At 43.9% G+C, this 12,844-nt stretch overlaps 1 protein-coding gene across 1 annotated transcript in view; it reads right to left on the bottom strand.

Annotated features, from left to right (window-relative positions):
- The window catches only part of KSR2 (kinase suppressor of ras 2), a 530,220-nt gene that overhangs the window by 32,998 nt on the left and 484,378 nt on the right, over positions 1-12,844 (bottom strand). The window lies entirely within an intron of this gene.

Consider the following 12,844-nt stretch of genomic DNA (forward strand, 5'->3'; position numbering starts at 1 on the left):
CAGTAAGTCTGACTTCTGTGGTAAGCAGAGAATGGCGAAGAACATTTTTAATTCTACTTGCTGGGTAAGGCTTCAATGGCTGGGAGGGTGAGCTTTGACGGAGACTTCGGTAGTTGGAACCTAAGAACAGTACCGGGCAGAGCTTTGGATTCTTGCCCAGAAACAGCTAAGAAGAAGAAGAAAAAAAAAAAAACCCAACAAATTTTTAGACTGAATCAGGTTGGGCAGACTAGTTGGACCATTCGGGTCTTTATCTGCCGTCATCTACTATGTTACTATGTTTGTCTCAGTAATTGTTTACCTCTGTGCATTAATGTAATCAAGAGTGAGAGGCCTGCTTTAGAAAGCAAATTGAACATTGAACAAATGTATTCCTTTCTCAAACACGCAGAGCGGTTTTTGCTGCGAGCAGTGAGCGAGATCTTGGGACTGTGTGGCAGATTCTGTCAGTTAGATTTGAGTGCGAGGAGGACTATTTCCCCCATAATGTAGGAACCAATTAGTAACAATCTGGACAGGCGCTTTTACGACCGTAGGCATAGAAAAATGTGCTGCTGAGCCCACCATGCCTGGTTAATCCCGAGAGCTAAATGCAACAGGTAAACAAAACATTTATATTCTGGTTCTAGATCCAGCTCAGTACATGGGGTTAATAGCTTTGCAATTTTAAGCACTGTTAGAAAGTTTATCCTATAAATTGTTAAAAACACTGAACTAGGTGGAATTCTCCTATGGCATTGTTTTGCTAATTCCCCCTTCAGAGAAGAACTGTTTAATAAGACTTGAGAGTTTAGGGTTTTTTTGTTTTTTTTTCAGTGTTTATCTTTGAAAAATGGGTGTTCAGGGAGCAAGAAGCAAGTGAAAAACCAATAGTGAAAAAAACAAGCATAGACATTTTCTTTCCTTTTGCTGCTGTCAGTAGCATTAATGATGTAAAAATAGACACTTCTTATGATGAAACAGTTGGGCCTAAACCACAGTATCAATTTTTCTGTGAAGAGGACCATTAGTATAGAACCCACAACGGTATGGGGATGTCTTTAAAATGGCATTTGACACGACTCTTTTATCATTTCTTTTTTCTTTCTCGCTAATACGGGTTTTTTCTGTTCCCCTTTTTACCTTTACTTGTCTTCCTTTTTGTTCTTCCCCATATATTGTAAAAAATCTTTCCTTCCCTTTAGAGTTCTGTTTAAATTTGGATGTATTTGCCTTAAAACATTGTTTAGACTGGCTCCAAGATATTGATCCTCTCAGATACACTTGCATATATCCAATAGAAACATAGAAACATAGAAAATGACGGCAGAAAAGGGCCATAGCCCATCAATAGGAACCCTTGAAATATTCACATGTTTACGTATCCGACCTTAAAAGAGATTTTTGGAGAAAACACTTTCTTTTCAAGCTGGGAAAATGAACGCCTGGTTAAGTACTCTTACACCACAAGCCCAATACTAGTATTCCTTTAGAAAGTTATTAAAAACCTACCTATTGGATAAATGTATATTTCACTGAATACACAGTCTTCTTGGATGTAAACTGCTTAGAACTTATGGTAGGGCGGTATATAAGAATAAAAGTTATTATTATTAATCAATTTATAAAAACATACAACAAAATATATTTGCGCAATACAACCATTTCCATGTCAACAGACTCTATGGGATTATAGCAAACTGCAACTTATGAAAAAAATCAAGCCGAATAAGATGCTGGTTCATGAACATGAAAAAACTCTGTCAGCAGAATTGATGTGGGCAGCAGCCAGAAAAATATCTGCAAAAAAAATACATATTTAAAATCATGACCAATTTGGAGCAAACTGAAACCTTGTCCAATTTCAATGCAAGGTTTCACCCCTTCCTCATTTCATTTTGGCATATTTAAAAGAATAAATGACTGTTGTGTATAGCTCAGTGCATAAGCCTCAATTTCGGCAGCAGTGAAATATCATTGAAGGGAAGACACGCCGCAACAAGGATAAACAGAAAGAGACACAAGCCCTGAATATGTCTACCCTAAGGGAAAGGAGGGACAGGGGAGATGTAAGAACATAAGAAGTTGCCACCACTGGATCAGACCAGAGGTCCATCGCGCCCAGTGGTCCGCTCCCACGGCAGCCCATCAGGTCTGTGACCTGTGAAGTGGTTCCTGACCATTTCTGTAACCTACCTCTACATCTATCTGTAACCCTCAATCCCCTCATCCTTTAGGAACCTATCTAAACCTTCCTTGAAACCCTGTAGTGTGCTCTGGCTTATCACAACCTCCGGGTAAAAAATAACTTCCTCGCATTTGTTCTAAACCTGTCCCCTCTCAATTTCTCCGAGTGCCCCCTTGTACTTGTGGTTCCCCACAGTCTGAAGAATCTGTCCTGTCTACCTTCTCTATGCCCTTCAGGATTTTGAAGGTTTCTATCATGTCTCCTCTAAGTCTCCGCTTTTCCAGGGAGAACAGCCCCAGCATTTTCAACCTGTCAGCGTATGAAAATATTTCCATACCATTTACCAGTTTAGTTGCTCTCCTCTTGACCCCCCTCAAGTACTGCCATATCCTTCTTGAGGTACGGCGACCAGTACTGGACACAGTACTCCAGATGTGGGCGCACCATTGCACGATATAGCGGCATGATGACTTCCTTCGTCCTGGTCGTGATACCCTTTTTAATGATACCCAACATTCTGTTCGCTTTCTTTGCGGCTGTCGCACATTGTGCTGATGCTTTCAATGTTGTGTCCACCATCACTCCCAGGTCTCTTTCAAGGTTGCTCACCCCTAGCAGTGACCCTCCCATTTTGTAGCTGAACATCGGGTTCTTTTTCCCTACAGGCATGACCTTGCATTTCTCTATGTTAAAACTCATCTGCCACTTTTTTGCCCACTCTTCCAGTCTCGTTAGGTCTCTTTGCAGGTCTTCGCAGTCTTCCGTGTTTCTAACCCTGCTGCAGAGTTTGGTGTCATCAGCAAATTTAATAACCTCACATTTCGTCCCCGTCTCCAGGTCGTTGATAAATATATTGAACAGGAGCGGTCCCAGCACCGACCCCTGTGGAACTCCGCTCGTGACCTATTGCCAGTCTGAGTAATGGCCCTTTACTCCAACCCTCTGTTTCCTGCCTGCCAGCCAGTGTTTGATCCATCGGTGGACATCCCCCTGCACCCCGTGGCTCCACAGCTTCCTAAGCAGTCTTTCGTGAGGTACCTTGTCGAAGGCCTTTTGGAAGTCAAGGTAAATGATGTCTATGGATTCCCCTTTATCCACCTGGCTGTTTATTCTCTCAAAGAAATACAGTAAGTTCGTGAGGCATGACCTTCCCTTGCAGAAGCCGTGCTGGCTCGCCTTCAGTTCTCCATTGTTTTCTATGTGTTCGTAGATTGTGTCCTTGACCAGTGCTTCCATCATCTTTCCCAGAACCGAGGTCAAGCTCACCGGCCTGTAGTTTCCCAGGTCACCCCTTGATCCCTTCTTAAAGATGGGCGTGACATTGGCTATTTTCCAGTCCTCTGAGATCTCCCCAGTTTTCAAGGATAGGTTACAAATTTGGCGTAGTGTTTCCGCTATTTCGTTTCTCAGTTCCTTTAATATCCTTGGGTGGATGCCGTCCGGACCTGGTGATTTGTCGCTCTTCAGTCTGTCTTATCTGTCTGAGAACATCCTCTTTGCTTACTTCTAGTTGGACCAGCTTTTCATCATGGTCTCCGTTTATGTTCTCCTCGGGTTCTGGGATATTGGATGTGTCCTCTCTCGTGAAGACTGACGAGAAGAACTTGTTTAACCTGTCAGCTATCTCTTTTTCCTCCTTAACCACTCCCTTCCTGTCTCCATCGTCCAAAGGTCCCACTTCCTCCCTGGCTGGTTGTTTCCCCTTCACATACCAGAAGAATGGTTTGAAGTTTTTTGCTTCCCCCGCCAGTCTCTCTTCATATTCTCTTTTTGCTTTCCTAACCACTCGGTGACAGTCTTTTTGGTGCCTTTTGTGCTCCTTCTGGTTGTCCTTAGTTTGGTCCTTTTTCCATTTTCTAAATGATGTTTTCTTGTCACTTATCGCCTTTCTCACTGCATTTGTTATCCATGCCGGGTTTTTGGTTTGATTTTTTTTTTTGCACCCTTTCCTAAACCTGGGGACATACAGGTTTTGTGCTTCGTGCACTGTGCCCTTGAATAGGGCCCAGGCTTCCCTGAGCTGTTGCTGAGTTTCTTTCCCACCATTTTCCTCATGGCCTCGTAATTTCCTTTTCTAAAATTGAGTGCTGTTGTTGTAGTTCTTTTCACTTTTGATGTTCCCATTTCTAGCTTGCACTGGATCATATTGTGATCGCTGTTTCCTAGTGGCTCTAGTACTACCACCTCCTTTGCGGGTCCCCTAGCCCGTTGAGGATTAGGTCAAGGGTGGCATCTCCTCCTGTTGGTTCCGTGACCAGCTGCTCCATGAAACAGTCCCTCACTGCCTCCAGGAACTTTGTTTCTCTCGTGCAATTTGAGTGTCCAATGCTCCAGTCTATCCCAGGGTAGTTGAAATCCCCCATCACCACCACACTTCCACTTTTACATACCTGCCTCAATTCAGCCTCCAGGTCCTGGTCGTTTGCCTCCAGTTGTCCTGGTGGGCGATAGTACAGTCCCAATTTTATGTCTGCTCCATTTCCTCCTGTCAGCTTTACCCATAGTGATTCCAAGCCGTCCGCCCTTACTCTTGTTTCCATCCTGGTTGAAGGAATGGAGTCCTTTATATATAGCGCTATTCCTCCACCCTTCTTATGTGTCCTGTCCCTCCTATAGAGTTTGTACCCTGGTAGGACCACATCCCATTTATTATCCTCGGACCACCATGTCTCTGTGACTCCAATTATGTCTAGGTCCTCCTTACTGGCTATAACTTCTAGCTCCCCCATTTTGGTTCTTAGGCTCCTAGCATTAGTGTATAGGCAATTTAAGACCCTGTTGTTTACCTTTTCCGTTTGTTTTCCTCGTGGTTTGGTGCTCCTGCCGACCCCTTCATGGGCTGCTAGTCCCCGAGCCTCATTCCGTCCATCCTCCTCCTGCGGTGTGTCTGTTTCATCCTCAACCCCCTCCTGTGATGCGTCTATCTCATCCTCAGCCTGCTTCCCCATTTTTGGACGTCCCTCTGGCTCCGGCTGTTTCCTCCTTTTTGCGCTCTAGTTTCATTAGTTCCTTGGGCCCCTGCATTGCGTCTTTGGGGTTTTTTAAAAATCTTTTCCAGAGAAAGGAAAATGGTAAAACCAGAGGACATAATTTGAGGATGAGGGGTGGTAGATTCAAGAGCAATGTTAGGAAATTCTACTTTAAGGAGAGAGTGGTGGATGTCTGGAATGTACTCCCGAGAGAGATGGTGGAGAGGAAAACGGTGACTGAGTTCAAAGAAGCGTGGGATGAACACAGAGGATCTAGAATCAGAAAATAATACTAAATAATGACCTAAGGCCAGTACTGGGCAGACTTGCATGGTCTGTATATGGCCATTTGAGGGAGGATGGGCTGGAGAGGGCTTCAATGGCTGGGAGGGTGTAGATGGGCTGCAGTAGGTTTTGACAGAGATTTCGGCAGAACCAGGTAGAGCTTTGGATTCTTGCCCAGAAATAGCTAAGAAGAAAAAATCTAAAAAATTTAAATTGAATCAGGTTGGGCAGACTGGATGGACCATTCGGGTCTTTATCTGCCGTCATCTACTATATTACTATGTTACAATTAGTGGGGAAAAAAAGGAAGTGATAGGGATGTGCATTTATCTTAATTACAACTAACAATAAAACATTATAAATGAAGTTTTCAAATTAATTGAATGACCACATGATCCAAAAATTATTCATTTTCACAACCATTATAGTCTATAAGGCAGGAAAACTTCTTGGCAAGACACAATGAAGCCACCTTGGGAGTGACAACCATTAAGCAGGAATCACTTCACCAACTATGGTGAAAATCTTTTGCCATCAGCCTCATTTCTTCTAAATCCCATGACTGATTATGTGTGCAGGAAACAAAACAGACAGTAGCATTGTTGATTTCAGAGAAACAGGGTGGCCTGTTAACTGCATGCTAGAAGAATTCAAAATAAAGCAAATTATGTTTACTTAGGGCTTAGCACAAGGATTTGGATTTAGCTTTTCTCAGTACTACAAGGTGAGTTGCATTCAGATACAGTAGGTATTTTGGGGCAAATTCTATAAACGGCGTCCCGATTGTAAGCGGCAGTAGGCGTCCAACTGCTGTCTAACCAGCCAATCAGGACACATGTTAAAAAAAAAAACCCACTCCGATGCAGGCTGCCTATATTGTAGGCATTTTCCCGAGTCTAGGGAAGTGCATAGGGACACTTAAGCTTGTCCAAGGCTAGGTTGGGCCGCAATAGGCGCCTGAAATGTAGGACAGCAAAATGCTGGCCTACATTTCAAATAGATGTGACCGCTGAATTGATCACGGCAAGCGAATCTCCCTGCTGCAATCAGTTTAGCGGCCGCAGCAGGGAACTCATTCCACCGCAAAGTCGGCCGGCAGAAGAGATGTCCAGTCCCTCCTACCGGAACTCCACCCCCTGAAGATCAACAGCAGTAGGGATGCCCAGAGTGGCCTAAGGGAGTGGTCTGTCTTAGGCCATTCTCAGTGCATCCCAGAATGCACAGGGAGGGGGGCCTAAGATTCTGGTTGGCCAAGGCACCTAAAGCCCCTCCTATGGGAGGGGCCCTAGGCACCTGGGCCAAACAGGGCCTTAGGCCCCTCCTGGTGAATCCCAGGATGCAATGGGAAGGCCCGCCATTCTGAGGAGGCGGGACTGCCGGATGGAGGGAGTAAGAATCCCTCTGGTCGGCCTACAAGAAAAAGGTATGGGGGGTTTCTGGGTGGGCTTGAAGGGTGTCAGGTAGGGGCAAGTTTTAAGGGGGGAGTGTGCATCCCTTCTGACAGTGACGTTCTGTGGGGGGAGGGGGGTGTTCCAGCAGGAGGGACTAGGAATTCCTCCTGCTGGTGATCTTCAGGGGATGGCGGCATAAGGAATTGGGCACTCCTTCTGCCACAGACATTCACGGGGGCTCTGAGGGTTGACTTCGCAGTTGGGGGTTTCCTGCTGTGGCTGCTGAGCTGATCGTGGCAGGGAGATTCCCTTGCCATGATCAGTTCAGCAGCAACATGATTCTCTAACCGAAGAGAATCATGGTGGTTAGTTGGGGTTTTACTTTGTGGGATGATGGGGCAGACTGAACATCAACTGCAGTCATGTGTTCATGGAATTCCTTTGGCTTTTTACCTTCTTTTGTGAGAAATTTTATCACTGAACGGTGCTCTAAATCTAGCAGCTTCTTACTTGATTTGCGTGAGGACTCCCCTGACATCCTGTCTATTGGAATGTTAGACTTGTACTGAGCCGCAACTGGGCTTGAGTAATCTTGAGACATGTCACAACATGGTTGCTATCTTCTTTCATACTCAGGTAGATCAATTATTGTACACCTCTCATAAAAGGGAGGTGAGGAGTGAAAGCAGGGGTTTTCCTGATCTCCTGCCAGAGCCCAGATACTGAGGGAGACTCCTGGAAGTGCTGACAGCTTGTGGGATATGAGTCCGAGTAGATTTGCTAACAGAGCAGACTGTGGAGTGTTTCAGCTTGATAGGAAGATAATATGGTCCTGAGCTGAGGAAAGAGGGTGAGACTCAGAGTCAATGAGTTTGGGAAACACATTGAAGGAATATCTGAACTGACTATACTTTGACAGCTTTTACCAATTTCTGTAAATACAGTAGTCTGGAAGTGGAAACTACAATGAAGAGTTCAAGTTGCTTTCAGTCTCAGCTTGATTCATTACTGAAAATTAAGTCAAGGCTAACTGTGGTGATTGAGCCTTAGGAAAGTGATCCTTTGGCCTACCAGAGTAAGTCTGGCCCAAGCCTACACCCAGCTCAGAGACATAAAAGGGCATTTTCAAAACACTGAGATGTTCAAAAACCAGCATAAATTGGCACTTGGATGTCCTAATCACCAGGATGCATCCAGAAGTACAGGGGGAGCTTGTGGTGTGTTCTAGATGGGCTTACACAAGGATGTCATGCATTAATAACTGAACCTTTCCCAAGACATCCTGGACTATTCTGAGCTAGATCTGTTTTAAAAGCGTCTAAGTGACAAAAAAGTACCCACAATGACCAGATGACTACTGGAGGGATTAAGTAATGACCACCCACACTCCCCCAGTGGTCACTGATCCTCTCCCTCCCCCCAAAACTCTGAATGAAACAGCACATCCCTCTCTCTAGAACAGCAGCAATGGTATGGAAAATCCTAGTAAAGCATCACACAGGTGGCTTAAATAGGTAAGTCTCACGTCAATAGTGTGTAAACTTATGGAAACATCAATTAAACACAAATTAGATACGATTATGGATGATGAGAGACTGAGGGATCCCCACCAGCATGGATTTACAAGGGGGAGATCCTGCCAATCCAACCTGATCAGCTTCTTTGACTGGGTAACAAAACAACTAGACAAGGGAGAGTCCCTAGATGTAGTGTATCTAGACTTCGGGAAGGCTTTTGATAGCGTCCCACACCGTAGACTTTTGAACAAGATGAGTTTGTTGGGGCTAGGAGAAATATTAACTGCATGGGTTAAGGACTGGCTCAGTGGCAGACATCAAAGGGTGGTGGTAAATGGTACTCCCTCTGAAAAGTCGGAAGTGCACAGTGGAGTACCGCAGGGCTCGGTCCTGGATCCAATCATATTTAATATCTTCATACGAGATCTGTCTCAGGAACTTCGGGGTAAAATTGCATTCTTTGCAGATGATGCTAAATTATGCAACATAGTGGGCGGAGGTACCATGCCCGAAACTATGACACAAGACATACTTTTACTGGAGCACTGGTCTGCTATTTGGCAGCTGAATTTTAATGCCAAGAAGTTATGTACCTTGGTAGCAGAAACCCATGCAGGACCTACATTCTGAATGGTGAGACCTTAACTAGAACTGTTGCAGAACGGGACCTGGGAGTAATTATTAGTGAAGATATGAAGACAGCTAATCAAGTGGAGAAAGCCTCATCCAAGGCTAGACAAATGCTGGGTTGCATCCGGAGAAGTTTTGTCAGCCATAAGCCCGAAGTGGTAATGCCGCTGTACAGATCGATGGTGAGACCACATCTGGAATACTGTGTGCAATTTTGGAGGCCACATTATCAGAAGGATGTGCTGAGAATAGAATCGGTTCAATGGTTGGCCACCAGGATGGTCTCAGGACTCAAGGATGTCCCATATGAAGAACGTCTAGGTAAGTTGCAGCTATACTCTCTCGAGGAATGCAGAGAGGGGTGACATGATAGAGACGTTCAAATACGTTACTGGCCGTATTGTGGTGGAAGAAGACATCTTTTTCCTTACAGGACCTAGGGCGACAATAATAATAATAATTTATTTCTTATATACCGCCAAAGCCATAGTAGTTCGAGGCGGTTTACAACAAAGAAGGACTGGACAATCAGCGAATATGGTACAATCAGAGAAAATAGGTACAACAAAGATGGGCAGGACAGTCTGCGTATAGGTTCAGTCCATGAATGTAGGTATAACAAAGGGGTACTATCAGTGAATATAGGTATAACAGAGAGGGGGTTGGAAAGTCAGCGAAAATAGGTACAATCAGCAGATGAAGATACAGTTTAAATGGGTAGGCAGGATACGATGCGATAAAATGGGGCCATAGGTTGGGCATGGAGGTCTTAGGTTATAAATCGGTTAAATAGATTAGTTTTTAGTAGTTTCCTGAAGTTTAGGTAGGATGAAGTGCGTGAGATAATGTTGGCCAGTCAATTATTAAGCTGACCTGCTTGGAAGGCGAGAGTTCTATTCAGGTATCTTTTGTAATGGCAGGCCTTTAGAGTTGGATGGCTAAATAGATGGGTTCTGCGTGTGTGTTTGGATGGGCGGTCTAAGATAAAATGGGGTTCCAAGTATAGGGGGGGCCGAACCAAGGATGGATTTGAAACAGAAACAGGCGAACTTGAATTGCACTCTTGCTTCCAAAGGTAGCCAGTGGAGTTTTTGGTAGTAGGGAGTTAAGTGTTCCCAAGAGGGCATCCGCTAAAAATCAGGGGTTGGAGATTTCATGTGGCACTAGGAAGTACTTCTTCACCGAAAGGGTGGTTGACTGTTGGAATGATCTTCCACTTCAGATAGTTGAGGCCAATAACGTGACTGACTTTAAGAACAAATGGGATCAACATGTGGGTTTACTTCAAAGAAGAACTTAGGGGGGAGGGTTATTTGAGTGGGCAGACTTGTTGGGCCGAAGGTCCTTTTCTGCCGTCATATTCTATGTTTCTATAGAGAGGTGGACCCAGGCCCATAAGCCACTCTAACCACTCCATTTATGGTAGAAAGTGTGAAGCCTCCAAAACACACTAAAATCATATTGTACTGCCATAAAGGTGTCACCTGCAGCCATAAGGACTATAATGGGTATAGTAAGGGGTTTTTTTGGGGGGAGGGGTTATGGTGAGATGTACTTCTGGCACCCTTTATGTGAAGATCACAGCAGTGTCCTCTAAGGTGCCCCACTGCTCTAGTGGTAGGTTTATGTGGCCAGTCCATTACAATGCAGACCCCTCCCACGTCCAAATGGTTTGAATATGGATGTTTTGAACTTGGATGGTTTTGAGGTTGAAAATGGTGAAAAAAGTTGGATGTCCTGGCAGCCAAGACATCTAAGTAGGCAATTTTCAAAACAAAAATTTTCGGTTTTGCCAGTTTCAAAAATGGCCTTTTCTCCGCCTCTGACTTTGGACATCTCGTGGGAAATGACCAAAGTCAGACTTAGATGTCCTATCGAAAATGCCTCTCAGAATGACTGTGTTTGATTTTTTTTTTTTTTTGTATGCCATGGTCATGGGTGCCTGATTGAAAGAGCTAGCTGATGCCCTGATACTGTGTGAGTGAGACCAGGGTAAACACACAGTTGGATTATTGTAATGTAGTTTTTGTGGGTTGTTCCATGATGATATGTAAGAAGCTGCAGACAATTCAAAATGTGGCAGTTAAACGTATTTTTTCAGCTAGAAAAGCTGATAGGCCTACTCCACTGCTGGCTGAACTCTATTAGTTGTCAGTGGAGGCAAGAGTTAATTTTAAAGTCTATTGTTTGGTATTTAGAATTTTATATGCCAGGTCCTGTTTCACATGGTCTCTTTTATTCAATTATTATCAAGGAATTTGAGATTTCGTTTTAAAACAACAGATGTTATTAATGTTTCCTTCATGTTCTGGAATTAAAGAGGGAACATAAGAATGGCCGTTTCTGGGTCAGACAAGTGGTCCATCGTGCCCAGCAGTTTGCTCACGCAGCGGCCCTCTGGTCAAAGGGGGTTTTCAGCCTCTTTCTCTTATCAGGCAGTTCTGGTCGCCATATCTAAAAGATATAGAGCAGGGATCTCAAAGTCCCTCCTTGAGGGCCGCAATCCAGTCGGATTTTCAGGATTTCCCCAATGAATATGCATTGAAAGCAGTGCATGCACATAGATCTCATGCATATTCATTGGGAAATCCTGAAAACCCGAATGGATTGCGGCCCTCAAGGAGGGACTTTGAGATCCCTGATATAGAGGAATTAGAAAAAGTACAGAGAAGGGCAACAAAAATGATAAAAGGTTAGGGCCAACTTCCCTATGAGGAGAGGCTAAAGTGGCTAGTGCTCTTCAGCTTGGAGAAGAGATGGCTCAGGGGTGATATGATAGAGGTCTATAGAATAATGAGTGGAGTGGAAAGGGTGGATGTGAATCGCTTGCTCATTCTTTCCCAAAATACTAGGAACTCAATGAGCACTGGCAGCAGCGCGGGTCTTTCAGCGTAGCTCCCTGCACTAGAAACTGCTATTGCAGTTCATAAAAGGAGGCCTAGGACTAGGGGACATGCAATGAAGCTGCTAAGTAGTGAATTTAAAAACCGGAGAAAATATTTCTTCATACAATGTGTAATTAAACTCTGGAATTTGTTGCTGGAGAATGTGGTGAAGTCAGTTAGCTTAGCGGGGGTTTTAAAAGATTTGGATCATTTCCTAAAAGAGAAGTCCATAGGTCATTATTGCGACGGCTTAGGGAAATCTATTGCTTATTCCTTGGATAAGCAGCATAGAATCTGTTTTGCTACTTGGGATCTAGCTAGGTACTTGGGATCTAGCTGGGTTGGCCACTGTTGGAAACTGATAGACCTTTGGTCTGTCCCAGGATGGCAATTCTTATGTTCTAATATGGAATTCCTTCCCAAATGAGATGAGAAATATTCAAGATTATGGTTTGTTTAGGCTGGAATTAAAAACTTTTTTATTTAGAAAATTTCTACTGAAGGAATAAGTTTGAAAACTTTAAATGCAATGATTTTTTATTTGAATTGTATTTCCTTGGAGATGGCTAAGATTTTTAAAGACGTGACCTGCACTGAACCTGTACGAGGTAGTTGCAGATGATATGAAAAGGGCCCCTAGGTCTTTTCATATGATCTTTCTGGTAATGTGACAGAAAATAGTCTATTGCCATCAAATTTTCCTGTGCAAGCCTATGCATGGAGAGAAAGAATTTGCACTTAGCACGTGACATCCTAGAATCTAAATTTCAGCAGCCTTTTCAAATTACCCCAATATGATTGAAAAAACCCACTGTTAAAAGTTCAAAATTGATTCCCAATCAAAATAGAAATGAATGATCTGAATAATTTGAAATCCCACAATGAATCAAACCAAATCATTTTTTTCTGTACACATCCCTAGGAGATGCCATCCGCACAGTGTGCAGCAGCAGCGAAAAAAGCCAACAGGATGCTGGGCATCATAAAGAAGGGTATCACA

Source organism: Geotrypetes seraphini, chromosome 8, assembly GCF_902459505.1.
Source record: "Geotrypetes seraphini chromosome 8, aGeoSer1.1, whole genome shotgun sequence".
NCBI classification, from domain to species: Eukaryota; Metazoa; Chordata; class Amphibia; order Gymnophiona; family Dermophiidae; genus Geotrypetes; species Geotrypetes seraphini.